Here is a 23964-nt window from a genome sequence, read left to right as displayed (position 1 = left end):
TAACCACCCGACAGCTTCGTCATGAATAACTCCGTCTAATAGAGACTCTGGAGAGGTTCAAGACCCTCTGGAGGGACGGGTATTTGAAGTCTCTTCAAGAGAGACACGATTGTAAACAAGGAACACCAACTCCACTGCACGTCGGAGACGTTGTGCTGGTAAACGCCAACAACAGCAAGAGAAGTCAGTGGCCCCTGGCATGATTAGTGGAAATTTATCCTGATGAAAAAGGGGTGATAAGTTCTGTGAAAGTTCTATTTGAAGGAGAAGAGCACTTGAGATCGGTCGAACACCTTGTGCCTCTTGAGCTGAGTGAGCACGAGGCCGACGAAGAAGGAGGTACTGGAATGCAAGTAAGGGAGCAGAGTGATGATAGTGATAATGCCAGTGAGATAGGTAATACCACACACCAGACTAATAGACTTGAGATCGATGATCGAGAGGTAGCTAGTAATAGGGATGAAGGTGATGATAGGCAGGATCAGAATGAAGTGTTGGAATAGGCTGCATCGAGGCTGAGAAGAAGAGCTGCTACTGTGCAGAGACGGAAAATGGCAGAGTGGATTTGAGATGGAGCTGTGTAATAATTGGCATCGTAGTCCGAGGCGAACTGTAAAGTTTGGAAGTCGGGAAGGGTTGCAGGTGGGTGTGCCTCAGTATGCGACAGGGGTGGTTACTAGGGACATCCACAGTAGTGAAGGAAGTGTGATTATTTGATTGTGTCTCAACATCACCCACAGGAACGAGAAATGATTCCTCTCAAGACTCCGCAGGAGCAATTGTGAGTTCATAAGAACCAGAATGAAGCGTGCGAAGTCGCACAAACCATGACCCATGTGCTGCTAGTCAGAGCAGTAAATCTCTTAATTGTATGGCAGACGACAAAATACAAAGGTCGAGTGGTAAACAATTAATGCTTTCCATTTGATAGGTGGTCTTCATGTACACTCAGATACTTTCTTTTCACAATTAAGTAAGACGAGAGAAATCTTTTTAGCTGTCCATGGCGAACAATTAAAAGAGGCAAATAATTGCATAAGAACGCTTGTTGACGAGATTAAACTTGCTGGAGTGGCCTCACCATTTGATGTCATATTTCTTTACAAAAATATCTGTATTTTTTAGAATTAGACATTTAAACAGAAAAATCGATTTCAATAAAAAAGATCAAGAGATTGCAGAAGTATAAATCGGAAATATATGAAGATTGTATAATAGAACCATTGTAAATAAACTGAGAACTCACTTATGAAACTGTAAATTATATTTTATTTATATATATGAAAATTGTAAAGTAGAAGCATTGTTAATAAACTGAGAACTTGTTTATGAAACTGTAAATTATATCTTATTAATACTTCTAGAAAATAACTTAAATTATTTTGTTGTTTCATGTTTCCTCTAACAACGTTACATTGCTGAAGAGTGATTTCATAAAAACAATATCTACAATTTCCATGTGTGTGAGAGAGAGAGAGAGAGAGAGAGAGAGAGAGAGAGAGAGAGAGAGAGAGAATCATCAACGAGAAAAACATTTATTTGATTATAAATGGATAATGAGTGAATAAAAAAGGTAAATAAGGTTGATAATATACTCGTACACAAGGGTTCCTTTGGGGAAAGGCGTGGATGACGTCATGAGCGGCCTAAATCGCACGCTGTCCAGCCGACCTTGTAGTCTTTAGATCTTGGTTTAAGCCCGTTCAACATTCACGTATCAGCCCACGCATGTTCCGGCATGAAACGTGGCTATACTGTAGGGTTTGTGGCGCGATCAAGTGAATCACGTGTCAAAGGCGATGTCCGTGAAGTCAACATTTGCGCGTAAGTCAGAGTAATGCGTGTTAGGCTACGCGCTGCACAAGATAGACGGGTTGCTTCGTGAACTGCCCGACAATTGGCCACCCCCACATGTAATGCGTGGAGCAAGACGCACAATGGGTATGTAATGTTGTGCGTTTGTACATCGCGGGTATCGCCAGGTACAAGGGCCGTGCTGTGCACATGTGTTTTCAGTGCCATTCAGTGCCTCCTGTAGCAGAAGTATTCCACTGCTGCTGAATCAACATGGAGAACATTGAGGACATCGTTGCCCTTATAACACCAGCACTCAGACAACAAAGAAACGTAATGGAGGCCGTCATGGGTATGTGCACTACATGGTATTGGTGGAAGCTGTGAGGGCCTACATTGCAATTGAAAATAAGGAGAACTACTGTTAACATACATTTATACTTGTTATAATAATTTCTCTTTGTATGTCGACTTCCAAAATTTTAATATCCATACAGTTTACTTTTCCTTTGTATTTATGTATTTATTTGTTTTACATATGTCTTATTTGTGCTATTATTCTTACTTCATTTTATTAGTATAATGGTTTTAGTTCATTGAATAAAAGTTATTTTTCAATTATATGTTTATTGTTTTACCAACCATGATATATACACTGAAACATACAATACCAAAAATAAACATTTGTTATATAAGTTAATTTTCAACTATATATTTGTTTGCATATATTTTTTTAGTACTGGATCGTACACTCTGACATTTTTAACGCAGAAGCAAATACATCAATGTGGCTAAGTGCATTACTCCATGGCGTGGGAAGATTATAACTTTGAATATTTTGAAATGGTTTATACCTTTATAAGGCCATTACCAAGCAGTAGTGAAGAACAACTTAATATGAAAGTACAGATTTTTTTATTTTTATTTTAATATAATATACCTTCACTTACTCCTTATTTTTGTTGTTATCCTTACTTCATTTTGTTACTTCCATGGTTTGTAGTTCATTGAATAGAAGTTACTTTTCTATTATATGTTTATTGTTTATACTAGTGCTGATATATAGATGGAAACATACAATAATACAAAAAAATAGATATTTGTTTCTATAAGTTAATTTTCAACTGTATAGTTGTTTGCATATGTCTTAATTGTGTGATTATTATTACTTCATTTTGTTACTTTGATGGTTTTTAGTTCATTGAATAAAAGTTATTTTTAAATTATGTTTATTGCTTATACTAATGCTGAAATATTTACATGAAACATACAATAATACAAAATATATACATTTGTTTACATTGACACACACAAAATAGATATAAAAAAAACTGAAGCTGCATCTCATAGCTGTTTTATACACCCGACATAGCGCTGCCTCATTGTCTCAGGTCCTGGGGGCGGCGCTGTTTCGTCTACTCCCGAACCCGTGCAGCCGGCGTCATTGTTCGCAGGCGTGCAGACCCGCGCTCTACGGATGCACCCGCAGCGGTGCGTTGCAACCGCAAAATGACGGATGGCGTGAACCGTATCTTTTGAACACATCGAAACGTGCGTGGCTGCCCACGCATGCTGGGATGGTGCGTATCGACCTCCCGACTCCGCCCGCATGTCCACGATCTTCATCGATTACGGAACTTTTCGTAGTACCACGTAGCTGTTGCCAACGGCCTACCAGTTTCCATTCATGCGTGAACATGCGTGGGCTGATACGTGAATGTGAACGGGGCTTTAATCAGACGTTACCCACGTCTTTGGCGGGGGGGGGGGGTTGTATTTGTAAAGTCCCCGCTAAGCCGGTCTTCTATGGTGAACCGCCCGTTTTCTTCAATAACACTCCTACGAGATTGGGTCAGGCGAAATTAGCCATATTTTTCTTGTGTAAATATGTATCTATTATTAATTCATTTGAATCTGTTTTCTTTGCACATGTGTTAGAATGTTGTTATGTCAATTCTTGTTAACTTACCTTTTATGTTACTTGTATTTTTTCATTATAATTAATACCGAGAGTAATTGACTTCGGGTCACCTGAATCCTATTGTATTCCTCTGTGTGACGTCCGCACGCGGCCTGCATTCTGAATAAACTGGCAGTACTCGTTCTCCTGTTCATTATTTTGCACCTCCTATAGACTTACCGCAGTCCAACGGTGTGAGGAATAAAAGACCTCTGGAACAGCGAAGTGCGACAGCGAGGTATAATGGTACCACCGTTCTGCAAATCTGGTTGTTCTTGGCAGGAAAAGGGGATCAGGGATCAGCCGTGAATGTGAGAGATCTCTTTTCGCTTTCACTTTGTTTCACCCTGTTTGGTTTTATATACAGCCCTCCACAGGGATAATTCCCTCTCTGGCCGGCCCTTGTGCGTTTTCAAAATAAGGTGCTTTTTATATTATTTTATAATTGTCTTTCAGTGTTTTCTCGTCAGTATCGCAGCTCCTGCAGAAAAGGAGAGTCTTTAGTTCTTTTTTAAATTTGCTTTCTTGCATTAAATTACATAGAAGATTATTAGTTAAAGCCAAGATCCGTGTTATTTTTCACCCTTAACACATATTCTTTATATACTGTGCACTTATTGCCATCACATGTTTTATGTTTAGTATCACTATGGCCTTTATATACACAATTTTTACACTTGAAGATGTTGCTAGCAAATTCATTTGATTTGTGATTTTCACCACATCTAGTGCAAGCTTGGTCATTTCTACAATATGTTGAGCTGTGACCAAATTCCTGGCATTTACAGCATTGATAGGGCATGTAACAGTCGTATGCTTTGCAACGGCTGTACCGTGTACACAATTTGTCACCTCTATCATAGATACCCTTTCGTATTTGTAGTGGGCATTTGATGATATAGTGTTTATATTTTGTCATCTTTGGCTATCATTTCCTTTACAATTTTCAGGTCGTCATTTTCAGAAAAGAGGCTACCTATCCATGGATTTTTCTTTACAGTGTTATCAACAATGTCATCTTCATCCTTCGGGACATAGACTACTTTTGTTTTTGGTTCAAGTTTACCCTTCATTTCATATATTGATATTTTCCGAATCTTCATTTTTGCCTTTTCTAGGTTTTTTCTATCTGAAATCTTACAAATAAGTGTCCATCTCTTGTTGTTTTAACCTGTTCAACTGGCGCCGTTATTTTACTCATAATTTGTCTCTTTTTTTGCTGCCGTGCTCTCTTCGTTTGTAGATTTGATCAGAAGCACTTTTTTTGTCTGTAGTGATTCAGCATAAGTTTTGTCCATGTTTGTCATGGTCTTACTTCTTTAAACATCGTCAATTTTGTTTTGGATTTCATCTATGTTGATTGAGCCGAATCCTGAATCAACTTTGTTAATATCTCTGTTTTCTTTTATTTCTTTAAGTTCATCTTCAATGAGTTTTTTGCGTGTTATCTGTTCAGGCCTCTTGCAATTATTACAGATGTACAATATGTTGTCACTACGAAGTATGGGTGTTTATCTGACTCGATGATCATTCATAATGAAACCATGCGTCACACATTTCGCAGCAAGTTCCTTCATCATCAACTTCCCCAGAGCAATGTCCTCAGGTTGCTGACACTCTCTCGATTTGGGTTGACTCATCCTTCTCCAGTATTTTCTTTAGTGTTCCATCTTTACGTGCTGCTTCGATAGTTATGAGATAATGTTCGTATGATCTAGCTTACGAAAAATTGACAAACAAGAGACCATCCGTCGATGGTCGTAGTCATAATGTTAATATCAGAAGGCAGAAATCTACCACCACGAAGTACTCTACCTAAAAGGACTTTATCAGGGTGAACATTAAAACCCTATTGAGCTGGTTACAAGATTCGTGATCACGGCAATGGATACAAAAAAATATAAGGGGTACAGTTTGTTTAGGAAGCTCTAAATTGACTAAGAATTTTTGCACTTATTTGTATCGAGTAAAAGGACCATAAACAGTCTTATCTCAAATAAAAAGAATTAAGATAGTAATAAATACGAGGGGTCAAGAAACATGAGAAGGGTCGGTTTGGGAGTGATGATTTCTCATTTCCTGGTTTGTGCCATCAATCGCAAGAAGAAGAAGAAGTTTATTTACGTTGAATTACAAGGTAGTGTCCGAAAGAATAGAATAGACTAAATTGGTGTCTCCAGCCGAAGAGTCAAGTAATCGTAATTACAATGTTAGGTATGCCAGTTCATCAACTTTATTGTTTATTTACTTACCAGTAGAACTAAAGTTATTAAGGAAAAACACAAGATATTGTATTTGGCATGGTAAATAGCCCATGCTGATGAACCGTATATGAAACATTGGAACCAAATTATCCAATCAAATAGCCAAAATATTAAGTGATTCTGTATAACCGAAGGAATCGACTTCCTTGGAGGCCACCCAGAGGGGCTGAATGCCTCCTGACAGGTCAGAGCATGGCGACGTAGGGTAGGTTTAGGTTACGGTGATTCAGTTGACGCCGTATTCCCTCACAAATGAAAACTGTAGGAATGCCAACTAGGCCTACAGTAGCCCCGAACCCTTATTCTCCATTGGCTCCAGGGTATCCAGATTTTCGGTTGGAGGAAATTCCAAAATATGTGTAATCTGTCAGGCAGAAAGGCTAGGCCTTTCACAACAGGGGCTAGGCTGATAAGTTAAAAAACATTCATGCACATCAACAGTATATAACAGTTAGCCTACCATAAAAAACTTGGAAAGCATCAGTGTTGACTGCAGTCTAGGGTTATAAATGATCACAGATGCTGAAGAATACCAGAAATCTTTTAAAAATTTTCGTAGCAAATGCTGTGAAGCAGACACATGTTAGAACAAAACAAAGCTGCACAGACGCCACCACTAAATGTTTATGTAAAAGCTCTTGTAGTGCAGCTAGGCTAGAGACTGCGAGGGTGGCACTCAAAGGCTGCACACTATTTGTTCTGACATGATATATAAACCGTCGGTCCTTTACATTAGGAATTACTTTCAGCGGAGCTGGAAACGGCCGTTGAGCTTTCGAAAAAGGCGGTTAGGCAGTTAATTACCGTTGGGGAGGCAGGGGGTATAGCCTGCCCAGATGTAAACATTCCAGTTTACTTTTGGCCGTCATGCGCTGCAGACATGTTTTTTTCTCATTCTCTGCCCTGACTGCCTTTGAGCTGTTTGTTCCGACACAATATACAAACCATTGGTCCTTTACATTAGGAATTACTTACGGCGAAGCTGGACATGGCCGTTAAACTTTTGTACGAGGTGGTTAGGCAGTAATTGCCATCAGGTAAGTGGGAATACCCACCTGCCCAGATGTAAACATTCCAGTTTGCTTTCAGCCGTCGTGCGTTGCAGACATGTTTTTGGATCTTTGCCTGACTGTCGCTAAGCTCTTTACTATCCCGGTGGGATCTTTCTATGCGCAGTTTGTTATGAGTGGGGCAAGATGATCACATTTTCACATTTTGACTTCTGGACGGAAGACTAATAATGCAAATGTTTTGTTTATTTGTATAATAATGCTTCATACATATACTGTACCTGTCTTCCATCCACATACAAAATTGTTAGGTAAAAAGGAAGTAAATGAAATGTTTGTTTCAAAATTTTTTTTCAAAATTATCAACTTGCCTCATAAGTTTGGTAAGTTGATCACCTTGGGGGGGTAAAATGATCATCCAAGTGGGAAAAACTTTTCATAATACTAATAACATCAAAACGTTATATATTTTAACACAGCAAATCATATAAAGTAACAAAATGTTCCTGATTTAAAAAATATATTAAAAAAAAAATCTTTCAAAAACAATGACTATAAAAATAAATGCAAATTTTTGGTGGTAGTTCATATTTTGTGCACTGTTTGCATCATACAAATATTTTGGAAATAATGAATTCTTAGAAAATAAGGCTTTACAGTTAGGTTAGGTTATTTAGAAGTAGTTTTAATATTTCAAATCCCATTTACTCAGATTGATACTGAACACAAGCTGGTTTAACTTTTGACGGGTGCCTTTGAGATACTGAGGAGTGGGTAATTATTTTATCACATCTTCTTTTGAGAAAGAGTGACAGTCCTCAGCATCAACTGCAAATGATGGTCTCCCAACACCAAAACCAACTTGTGCTTGAAACCTTGCTAAGGAAACAACCCTCATAGCCATCATTATCAATGACATAAACACAGGGAAATATAGAGTAAAGAAAACTTTCCATCTACTTTAGTGATGACAAAGTCACCTTCAACAATATCATCATCATTCTGTTCTCTATCAGAGCTATCCTCCAGTATTAACAGGATGTCAACACCATCTTCATCATTGGGAAGATGGCAGAGTTTCCTGAAAAAGTCTCTTTCGACATTTTGAAACATTATTTTCTGCTGGCACCCTTCATTGCTTTGACAGCTGCTATATCATTCCCCGAACAAGTGTCAAGACCCAGTGGGCAGGAACCTTTCTTTTCTACCCAAATGCTTGGGAGTTTGTCATGCAGCTGCTTTTGGAAATGAAGAGTATATCATGACTAGGAGAGACAAAGCTAGTATTCTTACAAGTTGATGTATTAGGGAAGAGGAAGTGATATTCTGGTTTATGATATCAACCTTCACATTTGCCTGTGGATTATCCCCAGAAGAAATATGGTTGGGCATTTCTTGTAAAATGATTTCACTACAGTTTTGTCATGTGACTGGACCGGAACATCTGGTGAGATGCTAGAAGGATCTGGTCTATCCTGACAATAGATGGTAAAGGTCTGTGAACAAGTTATGATTGAATGGAAAAATGCCAGTCTTTTCGAAACCTGATGTGATATTAGGAATTGTCAGTGCAATGGATTGAGCTTCTTTCACAAAGTGAGGTATTTCATTAATGGAGACTGTTCTCCCTGCATGTGAGCGCATCCATGTGTCCATAGATAGAGAATATGCTTTCTTGAAGGGCCCATAGATTGTCTTGTCTAACGGCTGTAATTTGTGGGATGTATGAGGTGGGATGGTTAGCAAAATCAATAGCTTCAAGACTGATGTGAGTTTCATGGTTATCCATAAGTAGGAGAACTGGTTTTTCTTTTGTGCAGCGTGTGTTTTTCACAAGATGCAACAGAAACTTTGGGAAGATCTGTTCTGTTATCCAACCAGATTTATTTGCAGCTGCTACAGAGCCATGTGGTGCCATGTTCAGCATGTGATCTCGGACATGCACACGTGGAAAGATAAACATAGGAGGTATGACATTCCCAGTTGCACTGACCACATATACCAGGTTAACTAGCTCCCCATGGTCTGCTGAGGTGATTGATCCATACTATAATAGTGGGCCTAATTTAAGTTTAAAATGAATATATAGTTTAATATCTTATAATCCTCATATATTGCATTTATTATACATAATTCATGTCTGAAAAGTTTTGAGAATGATGCATTAATATTGGGGTAAGATGATCACCTGATCAACCTACCCCACCTGCAAGTGATCATAGAAGGCGATTCAATAGGTGACTGTTTTTCATTAAGATGATCAAGATGACATGTAAACAAAGTAATATGCAAAAACTGAAGGAGGGTAATATTACAAAAGGTTTAAAAGTGCATGCAACTTTTGAAATCAGGCTTTTACCTCTGGTATTAGAAAAAATTTGAAATGGCCTGATGTTCTCATCTTTTACTCTGGTTCTCAGAAAATAAGTTTTTGTGATAATCCACAAAACATGCTCACAACAGATCATGTTTCTGAAATACTGTTATAAAGGAACTAGAAGACAGGCACAAGTCAGTCTCTCCTTTGTTTCTTACAGGAGATCTTCCCTGCTGTCATCACAGAGATTTCATCATATTATCCACTCAGACAACTCAGTGCATGTGTTTGATGTTAAGCTAATACAAACCCATGATTTGTGATAGCATTGCAAAAAAAGCTAGTTTCAGGGTGATGTCATGCTTTTCCAAATCACTAAAGCTTTCACTTTATTCTGTTAACGAGTCTAAAAGTGACTATTCTTCAAAAGATTCATAGGTTTACTCTTCATTTTCTCATTACTTCAGGTTGGACTAATTGAAGAAATTACTTTAGTTAATTGAGAAAGTGTTGTTCTGGATGTTTTGACTTAGAAGAAGGGATTTGAAGAATAAGTTCTTTCTAAATACTAGAATTCTTTGACACATCATATGTAAATTTATCTTTATATTGTAACTTACCAAGTTAACTACAAACTACATAGCTATACAGTAGTTTCTGGGCAGTTTTTAAATTCAAAATTCGTTGTGGTAGTTCAATTGTTTTGTGTTGGTGCCTAGTCCCTTCACTAATGGGCATACCTGGGTTCTTCACTTATCTCTCTTATTCTGTTTCTACCATGCGTCAGGTAAATATTGAGTTCCTGCAGCAGCTTTTTCATTATTCGCCAGTTACCTAACTGGATTCGGTGAAGTATTATTGCTGATTTAGGGCAGTTTAGCCTTCAACTTACAGCTTTCATGATTAGTTTTTTTTGTTTTGTTATTAAGATGATTCAAGTTTACCATATTTCACTACAGGAAATTTGCAATCGATGATTAACTCACCTTTACCAAGTTCTTAATAAAACGTTTAATTTGGATTCGCCACCACCTTTTCAGGAATGGCATAGTTAACGTTGGGATTGCATCCACTATCATCTTTGCCCTGCTAACATAATCAATCGCTGTAAACAGCATTTGCTGGAACTAATGTTTTTGGCAATGAAGTACTTATCTGCAAGTCTCAAATAATGTTTGTTGCTGATTTGTCTGTATGATGGTATTCTGTGTACTTGACAGTCTCTACGCACTCTTCAAAGTCCTCCAGCAGCGACTGGTTCAGGTCGCTGCCAAATGCACCTAATCGTTCCTGACTGTTGCTGTAGCTTATATGTAAACACCTAACCTCTTCCATAGCTCCTCATCATTGGCCATCCTGATCGTGCCTGCACCGCTTCTGCTGGCGTGTGTAATGTCCTGGGAATTACTTTGTGTTCGAAGCTGCCTAGCGTTAAACTCTTGAAAAAGGGCAGTTCTTCCTGGTCTCCTGCCACAGCTGTCCTGATCATTCCTGTCGCTGCTGGTGACTTTCTGTGGAAGTGACGTTCCTGGCCACTGCTGTATTTCCTGCCTTCCGAAATGGTTCCACAGCGCCTGCATCGGCTGTCCTGATTCGTGCCTGCTGCTTCTGTTGGTGGTGTCTTGGGCCGTTTCTGTTGTGTTCCTGCCTTGCTGCCCTGGAGGTTACGGTATTTTGTGTCCATCATCTTGTAGAAGATGTTGGAGTGAAGGTGAAGGAAGTCACCCTGTGGAGGTAGCTGTCTTCTTCTTCAGCTCATCTTCGATTTTGTCTTTTGCTGCCTCTTCCTTCCTCTCCCAAGGTTTGAGGGGTCCCAGGAACTGGACAGACCTCTGTCGGCCGAAGGGGAGGAAGGCTGTTTCTTTCCCTTGGTGCTCTTGGATGTCAAGGGACTGCCTCCTTCTGAGGAGGCAGTGGGTCTCTGTTGGCTCTTTCTGACCTTCAGGTTAGGAAACTGATTCTCATGCCCCTTGGTTTTGTGTTTCGGGAGCCGTGGAATATTGAGTATCCTCGATCTGGTCTGAGAGTACTCTCCCGGCCAGTTTAGAGCTCCTCTAGAGAAAGGGCCGAGGTACCCAGGTGCCTCGGCTCTTCCTGCCAGCACTCCAAGTGCTCCCGAGTTCTTACCAGTGCTGGTGGTGGGGTCCCATCCTGATGTCTTGATCCAGTTTTGGTTCAAACACCAGAAGAAACAGGGAAGAGATTCCCTTTCAGCTCCTCCTGCCAGGACTTCTAAGGGACTGACTCTTCTGGGAGACAATTTTTCTTGTCGGCTCTTCCTGCCCTTGGATCTTGAACTGATTCGCATTCTCCTGAAGAAACAGGGGTGTTTCCTCTGAGCGTGGCCTCTTGACTTTAAGGGCCCTGCCTCGTTGCCAGTCCTAGAAGTTTCGTCTAAGACTGGTTCTGTGCCTGGCTCTTTTCAATTTCTTAGGAAACCAAAAGCAGCTGCTCCTGAATTTTGGGAGTCTCTGTTTGCCTGAATTCTATGAATCATGAGCACTTTCCTGACGAGAGGCACAGGACGAGAAAAAGTGCCGAGACATCCAGGTGTTTGGGTGTCTTGGACACCCAGGTGTCTGGATGCTATGAAGACCCAGATGTCTGGGTGCTGTGATGCCAGATGTCTTGTTACTGGCCACCAGGGCACCAGTTGCTTGGCCGGGTTTCATCCTTGTGTCTTGAATCTTAGGGTTGTCTTGATAGCAGACACAGAATTCCCTTTGAACCTTCTTCTCGAGGGGCCTCAGCCTCGAAGGAGTCTAGAGTTCGGGACACTATTGCTAGTTCACAGCAGATGAGTGCTGCCCTATCCAATTCTGATTGTGTTTGCGCGATCGGCTAGGCTTGGCTCAGCTTGCCTGCCCCGCCCAGCCCTTGGTCGTGTTTGCAAGACTGGTTCGGCTCGGCTTGCCCCGCCTGCCTCCCAGTCCACCACATACCACCCAGTCTGGATCGTCTTTTCCTCTCGGTTGTTCGGGCAGGCGCGAGACCGACAGAGAGGTTTCAAGAATTTGTCTTAGGAGTTTCTTGCCTGGCATGCTTTGGATGTTGGTCTTCGATTGTCTCATAGTACTTCCAGGTAGCCAAAGAGGGTTTGATTGGGATCTGTCAAGGTCCCTCCAAGCTGGTCAGGAGTTTCACTGGCAGGACAGGTGCAGCGAGGGCCTTTCTCCTCACCTGTTGCTCTTTGACCTCGTTTTTTGGAGAACTTTGCGAGATGGACAGCGTGAGGATCTCTGGGACAGGACCACAGCTCCCCAGTGAATAATCTTCATCACTGCTTTGGGTACGGTCCCCAATTGCGAGAGTTTACAACCAGGTAGCTGAGGTGGTCTTTGTTTGTGAGTGTTCTTGACCAGATGAATACTTTTCTTCAGACAAGGAGTTCATTCAGGTCGAGACAGCAAGCTCTTCTCCATGCCTCAACAGAGTACAAATTCTTCTTGCCTCGGAGGGTCTTGCCGACTGCAGATTGTTCTGACTCTGCCTCATCCGGACAGGTCTCTCTCTGCTTCTCCCCAATGAATATTCTCTTCAACGAGAGGTTGCAGTTCTTGAGGAACCTGCTGGTTTTCTACAGGCAGTCTCCTGATTGAAACACGATCCTTCACTTTTAGGCTGTCTCTCCTTGGACATGGAGTTCATTCCTGGAAAGCAAACTGCCTTCTGGAGACTGGTCCTTGTCCAGGGTGGGTCTTCCTATACCAGATGGCAATCTGCTGGCAATTCTGGTGCTAAGAAGAAGGACTTTTTCCTAATTCGGATCTCAGGTTTTGTAAGTCCCAAGTTGGCTCGACCCTTAGGAACGAACCTTTACTTGGTTCTGCCTTTCTCTTTCAAAGATTTGCCAGATACCACGGTAATCAAGGTTTGTACCAGGGCACTGCCTTGTTCTTTGGACAATGGCCAAGACCTTTGGGTCTCAGTCATCTCTGCTCGACCTTGAGTTCAAGCCAGCCCCCTCAACTCCTAAGAAGTCCCAGGCTTGGAAGAAGATTGTGGAACACATAGCCCTCTTCTTCTCTTCTGGGAAAGTGTGCATAACTGTGTCTCCTTCCACCCTTTTTTCCATACGGGAAGAGGGCAGAAGGGAAGAGAGAAAGAAGTATCAACCAGGAAGAAGTTCTCCTACTGCAGATACCTGGATGAAATGATACCTATCGAGTTTCTGGAGTTGGCAGCGACATTGCCAAGACCTAGGAATGGATCCCTTCAAGAGATATCTATTTCCCTTGGGTCTCTGCAATTCTTTTTGTCAATCTTCCATACCACCACCTCTCTCGTGCTCCCGATTCGGGAAATGCCATCCTGGCTAAAGCTAATTGTCTTGGTATCCTGTCATCTTGCAGAAGCTTCTCCATGATGGAGAATGGAGATCTGCTTCCATTCCTCCATCCTTCTTTCCTCTTCAAAATATGAGGAAAAAGTTAGGCTAATGCTTGATTGAAGAAACCTTTGAATATGCTTGCATATTCCCCTCACATCTTGTTTCTACTTCGGATTCACTGATCGAGGAATAGGCGCACACCTGAAAGACTTACCTTCTCATCAACATCCTTGACTTGTAAGATCTTCCCATCCGACAAAAGGCAGCGTTTTGGACTTCAAGAATTCTGGACGAGCTGACCAGTGGTTTTGACCAGCCACGTCATCCTTCAGCCTGCCACCCCTCTCGAGCTGGCTATCAAGGATCAGCCTTCCGTTTCATCCTTCAGCATTTCGAGCAGGCCACCGGGATCATCCGACATCACCCTTCAACCCGCTCCGCCGATCCTCCCTCGAGCTCCTGCTGGCCGGTGCTGCCCTTCAGGTTTCCTGGAGGAGGCATCCAGGGCTCGGTGGTCTTTGGGTCATCTCAAAGGGTCGGACTTCAACTGAGAACTCAGGAACGGCTGGAAACAACGAGACGCTCCTGTTTTGTCCTGTCGACTCGATGATGACGATTGGAAAAATTGAACACACGAACACACACGTGTTTGGAAGAGACAGCGTCGGGGCTCTTACAGACTCAAGGCAGCCTTTTGGCCTAATGAGAATTCAGGATGAGTTTTGCGGTTCTGCTTAGTGGTTTCGTCCTGAACAACAAAACCACAGTAGTGGCATTTGTTGGCAGTAACAAGAGGGAATCGTTTTTTCCCTCCTGTTTCATCTGTTGACATTTGCAGGTACTCGAGTTTTATAGCGCACTTCAATAGCTCAATTAGCCAGATGCATCTGTCGGTGGAGGTGTATTGGTCAGGCGAGCTCAGGCTGGGTTTGAGTGATCGGGACAGAACGTGCTCTCCACTCTCACGAAGATCCCTACCGTCTTTCTGTTGCCTCCTGCACAAAGTCGGTAGTTTTTCTTGCAGTCTTTGTACCAGACCCAGGGCCTGCTATGTTTAGGGTTCCTGTCACATGCTGTGCACGCACCCTTTTAAGAGTCATCAGATAGAGATGTGCCCTCTTAGGACCATCTCTCATCTTGCTTCAGCCTTGTTGTAGAAGCTGGAAGAACAGGTGAAGGGATCAATACCTCGACTCCTTCTTGGATGTTGTAAGTGGACTCGAATCCATTGTTGGGTTTGAGTCCTTCTTGTTCCCCTCCTCCTTGAACTTTGTATCGATGATCCAGATCAGTCATTACTTTGTCCTATTAGGGAGCTGTAGTACTTTCATTCTTTAAAAGGCTTGACATTCCTAAACTGGATGTTGTCAACTTTTTGACTAGTACTATCTCTCCCAAGGAAAGAAGTGTCTAAGGACACATCATTCTCCTGGCTTCTGGTGAAGCGATCAAAGGTTTTTCATGAAGCTGGTGACGATTTGTAATTTCCACCCTAGAGCTCATTAGTCAGTGGCTTGTTGCATCCCTCCCATTCGGAAGTTTCTGTCGGTCTGGAAGCAAGATTTGTCTCATAGACCTCACTCTTGTTTTCCTGTGGTCTGTCCACAGGCCCCTGAACCTTTTTTTCCTTGGCCCTGTGGTGGCTGCTCAACAAGTTGTGTTTTCTTACCTGGGTCCATCAAGAGGACTAGTAGCATCTCGCCTGTGTTGGTTCTGGAAGTGAGAAGGACTGTGAGTCACTTGCCTCTCTTCCTCCTCCTTCCCCATCCTCCTACTTCTCCTCCTTCGGGATGAGAATAGGACTTGAACCAATACTTGCTGGATCTGGCGTTGATGCAGTAAGACTACACATCAAGCACCCATTCTGTTTTTCTTCTAGAATCATAGAAGCAATTCCACTCCGAGTCTCTAGCAGGGGGAAAAGGAGAGACTGGCAATGAGTGAAACCCCATCTCTGGTTTTCCTTGCTGCTTCCGACTCTAAGATTCTTCCAGCCTATTTCGTATGAGTTACATTGTCTCACTTGTGAAGAAAGGTCCAGTATCTGACTTTTGATCTTGCAGTTCCTACACTGATCAATATGTCAGAGGCATCCTTAGTTGGACAGTCAGGCTTTTCGACCAGGAGGAGTAGCCCAGGTGTGCAGACTTTGTCTTTTGTTGACTTATTTGAGGTTGGGCAATTGCTGCCTAATTCAACCACTTCTTTATTGTTTTCTAAAGCTGCCACTATTTTTTGTTGTGCACAAGTTTCCCTTCTTAACCCGTGTGACTTATTATTGTTCCTTCTTACCTGCATCATCTCTTCTAAGTCTGGACCTCTGTGTTCATCCACAGCGTCTCTTCTCAAAGTCAGTAGTGCAGAATCTATTAGTTAGAAGGGATTTATATTAAATATAATTACATCTCTCAGAAAGGCCTGATAACGGAGGCTGAAATGGTGCTCAAGCGCACTTTAATGATGAAAGTTAATTACATCCACAAGTACAATTACGGGGTTAGTCTTTCTCTCTGAAAACCACTCTTGCTAGTCGAAGTTCAGTTTCTATCTGGTTAAGTAGCCTTCGCGGTCAAAGTCTGGTTGGGACCACTCTGCTGGGGAAAAGTAGTGTCTTCTCGATTGATGACTAGCGACTCAATCCTCTTTTCTCTAGCCGTTCTTCCCTGGAACCCCTGCTTCACTTTGCTATCAGGTTCCATCTCTCTCCCTTGAAGTTACTTCATTGGAAGATATTATCTGTTGGGCCTCCCCTCGAACAGCTTTATTGGGAAGGACAGTTGTGGGTGTTGTCAAAATCTCTCCTTAGAAGATTTGATTGAAATTGCCTATGTAGGAGTAGTTTAATGGCTCCTCCCTAGAATGTCAAACTGGAGAAATGGTGAACTACTTTCTTTGTCCAGCCCCTTTTCATGGAAGTTCATGTAAACACCTCCTATTGAAGGCAGGATTATAGATATGGCTGGAACTTGACTCTCTTCGAGGTCATAGGTTATGCTCGATCAGCTCAGTCAGTCACGAGGGCACAGGTTCAAGATTTTATGATCAGTTTTATGGCCTTGGGCATGATATACTTGCTAACTGTTTTGGGTTCATGTAAAGCCTTAGCTTGCTTGATATGTCTAGCCTCGGTAATGCATAACAACCAAGGCTTAATTGCTTTTCTCTCTCTCTCTCTCTCTTTCTCTCCTCTCTTTTATTCTTTTTCTCTCTCTCTCTCTCTCTCTCTCTCTCTCTCTCTTTCTCTATTCTTACTTGATTGATCACTGTATAATTTATCTTTTTCTACTTTTCTCTTTTTAAGATTCTATTCTTATGCTTCCCTATTTAATCGTTTTTCACCAGTTCCTCAGGCAGTACAATCCCTGTGCCTTCTTAGGGATCAGTTTATAGACTATCCGGCTTCCCTTGCAAGCACAGGCATCTCACTTAAGGAGTAGCGAAAACGGAGGTAACTGGACCTCGCGCTCTCAATCCTCTGCAGCAGTACATATCAGGGATTGGATCTTCTCAGCTGGTTGGTGTCGTTGACAGGACTTTTTTCTGGTCAGATCCGCTCTTCAGGAGGTCACGGACTTCCTTTCTTCTTGGAATGATATTGCCAAGATTTGCTTCTCTCTGGTTCAGTTGTAAGACTTAGGTCCACATTCAGCCTAGTCTTCCACCTAAAAGTAGCCCTTTTCTCCTCAGTCGAGATTTAGCTACTGATGAGAAGCTTCAACTGGTCTTGCTCTCCCAGGGACCTCAGGCCCCTGGGTGCCATGTGACTTCATTTAGGGTTCCTGCCTCGTTACTCCACAGACACCCTTGCAAGAGTTGTCAGTCAGTAAAAAACTCTCAAGACCATCTCTCATCTTGCTCCAGCATTGGAGAAGAGGATAGATGATCTTTGTGGACCTTCTTTGCTGTGAGTATTCAAGGGATGGGGATCAGTAGGTCAACTCCGTCTCAGATGTCGACAGAACTCTGAACCTATCGGCACCTGTTGCCACGTTCGAATTCTTCATGATCCCCATTCACACACCTTTCCTCAGGCCTCATGAGACGATCGGAAGGGGTACTCTGCAACTTCAGTTTTCGACATCTGTACACTCAGGGGAAGAGCTCACAAAGTCAGTGTCTTGGGCCATCCTCGCATGAACGGAAGTTTCTATTTTATCTGAAAGCAGAGATGGGTGTGTCATCAAAATACATTTATGTCTTTTTACCTTTGGGGTTTGCCCATGAGTCCTTGGAACCCCTTTCCTTGGACCTCTGGTGGCTGCTCATCAAGCTGTGTTTTCTTACCTTAGCTCCTATAAGCGGACAGGTAGTACTCTCACCTAAGGTCTGGTTCTGCTTCTTTACTAGGAAGAGAGAGGATTGACCTATGAGAGTGACTGGCGACTCCTCCTCCTCTTTCCTCGTGACCCCCTGACTTCTCTTCCTTCAGGCAGAGAATGGGGACTCAAACCGACACTTGCTGGAACTGTTAGTTTGATGGATTGGGAAGACTGCTCCACACATCGAGCTCCAACCACAAAACACATTTTTCTTTCCTGGAATCATCAGAGCAATCCTGCTCCAAGGTTCCTCTGCAAGGGGCAGGAAGGAGACCCACACAATAAGACTGATGGTTTGTATATCGTGTAAACAAATCATAATTTTTAAAGTAAATTGTATTTTTCCTAATGTGGCACTACAAACCTGAGGTCCATTTACATTACATTTATGTCCGGGTAGCAACTGCATGCCACCCCTCAATCTGAAACCTGGGCTGAAAGGCAAATTGGAATGTTTACATCTGGGCAGGCAGGACCCCCCACCTACTGGACGGTAGTTCCTGCCTAACCACCTTGTTCAAGAGTTTTAATGGCTGTTTTCAGCTTTGCTGTAATTCCTAATGTGAAGTACCAATCAGGTTTGTATAGCTAGGAAAAATAAGAAGCTTATGATTTTTCTGAGACACTCTCAGATTCAGGAGAGCTTTTAGCCTGCTTTTAGTTAAAGCTTATGACATCAGAGCAGAATCTACTTCATTAGTTTTCTGGCACAAGATGTCCATTGTGTTCCTCCAGTCACATGAACGAACTACTGGATTTGTAATCGATCCTCACTTCTCATGATTTTAATGAGTGTTAATTTACAGTACCTTGGGATCATTTAGTATCTGGCATGGTGTGCAAGAAGGAAAGCAGCTGAGGATTTTCTCCTACTGTCTCTTCACCTTGTAGTGTAGTGTCGATTTTGGAGCTAAGCTCTGGGGCGACAATGTACAATCGGAGCATCTGCCATCTCAGTGGATGGGCTTTTCCGTTCGCTGTTTGTGACAGAGTTATCTGGTTGTTTTTATTATGGCTCACAATGACCAGGTCAGAGGCACCCTTTTTAAGTTTTGCTAGCCATCAGATAACTCCTGAGCTACATAGGTTCCACTGATGCTTTGTTGGCAATCAGAGTATTCCTTTGCTACAAAGCTCCCACTCAAATGGAGGCCACCTGGCCAGAAAAAACCGCCACACCACTGCAAGTTAAGATGAGCACCAACCAGGTTCAGTATTCTCCTGATTCAAAGATATCTCTTGATTGAAAAGGGTTTGTCGGGCATTGTCTTCAGTGCTAGCCACTTTTCTATTTCAAATTCATTACATGACCAATGTTTTGGAGTAAAATATGGGTCCATGTATCCCACCTCCTGTCAATGTGGGATTCAGCTATGTAGTTACTTATATAAAAATGACATTTTTATAATAAAATAAAGTTTTATATTTACTTAACAAGTAACTATATGATTGCAGCCCTCCCTCCTCCCCTCTCATGGACACAGGGCACAAACAAAATGAGATTGTCTGCTAAGCTGTTCCTGGTATTCATGAAAATAGTGGTGGGACAAGTCACCTACACAAAACAATTGAAACACAAGTGCTAATTTTTGAATTTGAGGCTGCCGTGATAGTTTGAAACTATAGTTATGTAGTTACTCTGGCAAGTTTATGTAAAACTTTATTTTATTATAAAAGCTATAACTTTTTGCCTTGCAAGTGAAATATTCAACTCATTTGTTTTAACGGTACATCACATACAAATGCAACATCTCTGTGAAAATTTGCATCTGATAATTCACAATGCTTATTGTTTTCTTTGAAAGTCAAAAGTCATATTTGTTCTTTTAAAAACAAAAATTTTGACCTGTACTTGTCCTGTGGAAAGCATACTTTTGAATGAGGGGTAAATCTACAGTAATTATCTTGTGACCCATCATCAGCATGATTCAAAACAAACAGATGCTACATGCCATTATAAGGAAAGTTGGGTTCATTTTTTCTTATTTTTACATCTCTCCTTTTTATCTAGTAGTGGTTTATAAAGTTAAAGATTATTTTATATAAGTGCAAACTTCTCCACCCAGTAATTACAGATTATTAGTTTTCCACTTACAGCAGCCTAAATTCAGATTTTGCAGGTAGTGCTTTGATTGCTCAGTGTAGGTGCACAGTACCTCCCCTAATGCAATATTAGGAATGACTCAGCTAACCACCTCTTTCTGTTTTCTGTCATACTCACACTAAACATGTGCTCACAGCAGCGTGTCCTTCTTTTACCAGAAGTCATATCTCCAGATTGCAGAGTATTAACTGCACTACTACCGAACGCATATTTCATAGCCTTTAAGCAGAGATCTTTCAGGGTGAGTCTTGTCTTTTTATTTTTATTACGTTTTTGATTCAGATTCATTAAGCCAGCTACTTACAAATCGCTGGTAATAGTTTGGTCTTAAAAGTAATTCTCGAATGTTGCACCATTCCTTTAGACCAAAACTTTTACATTTATGTTTTGCTGACCGGGCTTAGGCAACATGCAGGTCGCCGGTAAATGCATTCATGATTTGTTTACCGGGCACAGGCTGTCCCCCAGCCACTGGTAAGTGATTGCCTCAAAAGTAATTCTTGGATATACCATCAATCCCGGGATCAGGCCAAACTTTTGCTTTTAGGTCTCCATTTGTTTTCCGGCTGACCAAGTTGTTCGCAAGCCATCGGCAAATAATTACCTCAAAGTAAAGTAATTCTTGAATGTTACGCCATTCCTTTAGGCCAATCATTTGCAGATTATTTTTTATTGGGCCTAGGCATCTCTCAAGCCTCCGGTAAATTATTTTAAAGTAATTCTTAACTGATATGCCATCCCATTGGGCCAAAAGTTTGTAATTTGTTCATGAGACTTACCTGCCAGATATATATAAGCTGTATTCCCCTCAGTCTTTCCAGAATTTCAAAATGAAGCCTGGTTGCAACGGGAGTCCGGGCAGGTGGTTAGTACCCATTCCCTCGCTGGAAGTGACGGTATCAGGAACCATTCCCATTTTCTATTCAGATTTTCTCTGTCGCCGGACTGTCAACACCTGTTGTCAGTTTTCCGCCATTTGAGATTTGAAATTTGTTGTCACTTAAGTATTTTGGTTGATTTAGGTTTTTGAAATTCGACTGGATTTGTGACTTGGTATTTATTTGCTTCTTTGTGGACCGTTTTGATTTTTTTGACTTTTCTTATAATTAAGATGTCTTACCTCTAGCTATTGAGTCTGTAAATGAAGGTGAATGTCAAAAGGTGAGGCTATCGAAGACTTTGATAGTTCCTCACACTTTATGTATGATATGTAACTGGGTGTTCAATGCTCTATGATAATCGGTAATGAATGATGTGGGATTGTCTGAGGGTGAGTGGAAGAAATATGAAGCCTATATGCTTAAACTGGAGCGTGATAGGCTGAGGAAATCTTCCTCCTGAAAGAGTGCATCCTTAGATGGACAGTCAGGGTTTTCTCCTACTAGTAACCCTGTAGTAAATTTTAGTACTAACCCTGTAGTTTGTTGCTGCAGAAGGTAATTCCCTGGCTAAAAATATGGAGTCAATTTTGCTCTTGAAACTAAAGTGAATGCAATTAAGACAAAGACATAGTGTTAGTGCTAGTGCCCCTAGTGTTGTGGAGGGTCTCAGATCAGGCCCTATAATGCCTCTAGGCCTGGACCTCTGTCGAACTCCCAGGACCAGGGAGGGGGCATGTTTCTCTTCTACATGAGGGTTACGAAAGAGGGTTCTTCCCGATCTGGCGTCCCTTGGCAGGTCCTGATGACGCTACCCAGGCTGCCAGGGATCGTGCTCAGGCACGCATCCTGAAGGATTGCTTCTCGTCCTCCGACACGTCCTCCCGCCTCGGGGTTGGAGCTCTCGGTTGGACTCTCGCCCTCTAAGAGAAGCTTAGAGGAGAGCTAACTTCTTCGTCCTCTTCCTCTAGACGTTTGTACTCTTCCCGAAAAGTTGCGTGGATATTCCTCTGCAGAAGAGAATAAAGTGTTTTTGAATGATGACGAACTACTGGACCCCTGTCTTGAAGCGCTAAGGCAAGGGCTAGAGCTTCTTCCCTGTGGAAGGAAGCTCCGTGGCACGTACTAGAAGAGAGTCCCCTTTCCTTCTCTCAGGTTCAGCCCTTCTCCCGAGAGAGTTGCTTCTCCAACGCGTGAAGATTTTGTTGGGTTTGCAACAACAGCTGGATGCTCTCATGAACCTTTCAAGATTCGAATCTGCCTGTTAAGAGGTACAGACTTTCACCTTCGTCTCCTGCGACGTCTTCCTCGTCTGCTAGATGTTTTGGGGCTTCTGAAAGACTGTCCTCTTAGAGAGTGTTTAGTGGCTTCCTTTCGTCTTCCCCAATTTGAGGTGTTGGACTTTTCTCTTGTCTCGCGCAACAGGCGCGTCTTGCTCTTCATGCGCTTCTCACGCTTCACGGCGCCTCACCTTGAGCGGAAAGGGGGCTAGCCATGACGCTTCCTTCCACGCTGTGACTCTCTTCTAGTACTTGCCACGGAGCCTCTCGCGCGACACGCCATGACGCTCCGTGCTCGCATTCGCTGTATAGCTTCAAGTCTTGTGTTGACACCGCTCCAGTTGTTCATCATGTCGTCACAACTACCCGCTTCAACATCTGATGTCCTTCTTAATTTAGCCAGTACTTGCTTCGGCAGTACATATACTAAAATTGGAACGATACAGAGAAGATTAGCATGGCCCTGCGCAAGGATGACACGCTAATCGTGAAGCGTTCCACATTTTTTATGTTTACTATCGTGCTCTAGTTGACGACTTTTTCGACAGAGGTCCAGGAGTTCCCGCTTACGTATCGATCTGCGAATCGGAACTACTTTCACCACTCACTCAAGACCCGCCAGCTGCGGAAGAACATCCTCTTTCATCACAGCCTTTGTATGAAGAGAAACTTCTTTCGTCTTCTTCTTCCTCTGATTATCAGACTCTGGGTTTTTCTTAGGATCTGTTTCCTGAGACTTTTCAAAAACTCCTCTCTCTCCACCTAAGCAGTTGTCTTTGTCTTAGGAGGGGGCGTTTGTCAAAAAATCGAAATCAAATTTTCTGGGATATTTTATATATGGCATCATACATATCCTGACTATCTTCTCAGAAAGTTTTATTTAAAAGTTCGCCACAGTTAGGAGTTATAAACAAAACAGTAACCCTATCATAGTCAAAATTACATTTTTCATTATAATGTAATGATATTGTCAGTATATAGGTGGTAATTTAATTTTAGCTCTGAAATAATAATATCTAATGTCGATCTATGGCAACCCTGTGGACCTAGATCCAGCATCATACCAAAAAACAACAGGAATGCTTAAGTGACAGGGCAGTCAGTGGCAGTCAGTCGCGGTAGCAGCTCAGAGCTTGACTAAGTAAGGCGTCGCGCTGCCCAACCTGAGCGTGTTTTGACACTCGCTTCATTTAGCTTCATTTAGCGAAGTTATATTACTTTGCAGGTCTATTTTTTGGCTTTTCGATTATGTCATAAAAACATCAAACTGTGTAACAGCAAGCAAATAAATACACAGAGAAGCATGAAAAAATATCGTTTTTCTCAAAACTAAAGTTATCAACATTCAAACTGCATCTCCTTCATAACGATTGCACCGATCTCAATGATACAAAAAGTAAACGAAAGCTAAATGTTTGCATACAAACAAAGGGGCTTCCATGGGAAGCAACACGAGACCCGCACCACGAGAAAGAGTTTTTTCCCGAAGGAATGTCACTTCAAGAGAGGTAGCAAGTGACTCCTTTCATCTCCAGACTCCCTTTGCAACCAGGCTTCATTTTGCACAAGCCTGGAAAGAGTGAGGGCAGACGTTTGGTCCCTCCTACTGTTAGAGAGAGGTTACTTGATTCCCTTCCTGTCTCCTCCTTTTGTTTTTGTTTCCCAACTGCCTTCCTGTCAAACAGAAAATTGTTTGACCTGCTCGAAC

General features: G+C 42.1%; 1 protein-coding gene and 1 non-coding gene across 3 annotated transcripts in view; both read left to right on the top strand.

The window, feature by feature from the left end:
• The first annotated feature begins 5613 nt into the window (after positions 1-5613).
• LOC136849655 (uncharacterized) overlaps positions 5614-23964 on the top strand; it is a 264774-nt gene continuing 246423 nt past the window's right edge. Inside the window, exon 1 of one of the 2 annotated variants that reach the window (XM_067122955.1) lies at positions 5614-5968. The gene's annotated coding sequence lies outside the window, so the exon portion shown is untranslated. The remainder of the gene's footprint in view (positions 5969-23964) is intronic. The other variant, XR_010856347.1, reaches the window with a different exon arrangement.
• LOC136850286 (U6 spliceosomal RNA) lies at positions 22659-22763 on the top strand. Its single transcript, XR_010856596.1, has one exon. It is a non-coding gene; the product is annotated as a U6 spliceosomal RNA (small nuclear RNA).

The sequence above is a fragment of the Macrobrachium rosenbergii genome, chromosome 21 (assembly GCF_040412425.1).
Source record: "Macrobrachium rosenbergii isolate ZJJX-2024 chromosome 21, ASM4041242v1, whole genome shotgun sequence".
Taxonomy (NCBI): Eukaryota; Metazoa; Arthropoda; class Malacostraca; order Decapoda; family Palaemonidae; genus Macrobrachium; species Macrobrachium rosenbergii.
Note: the sequence above shows the minus strand (reverse complement) of the source record. Positions and strands in the feature narration are given on the sequence as shown.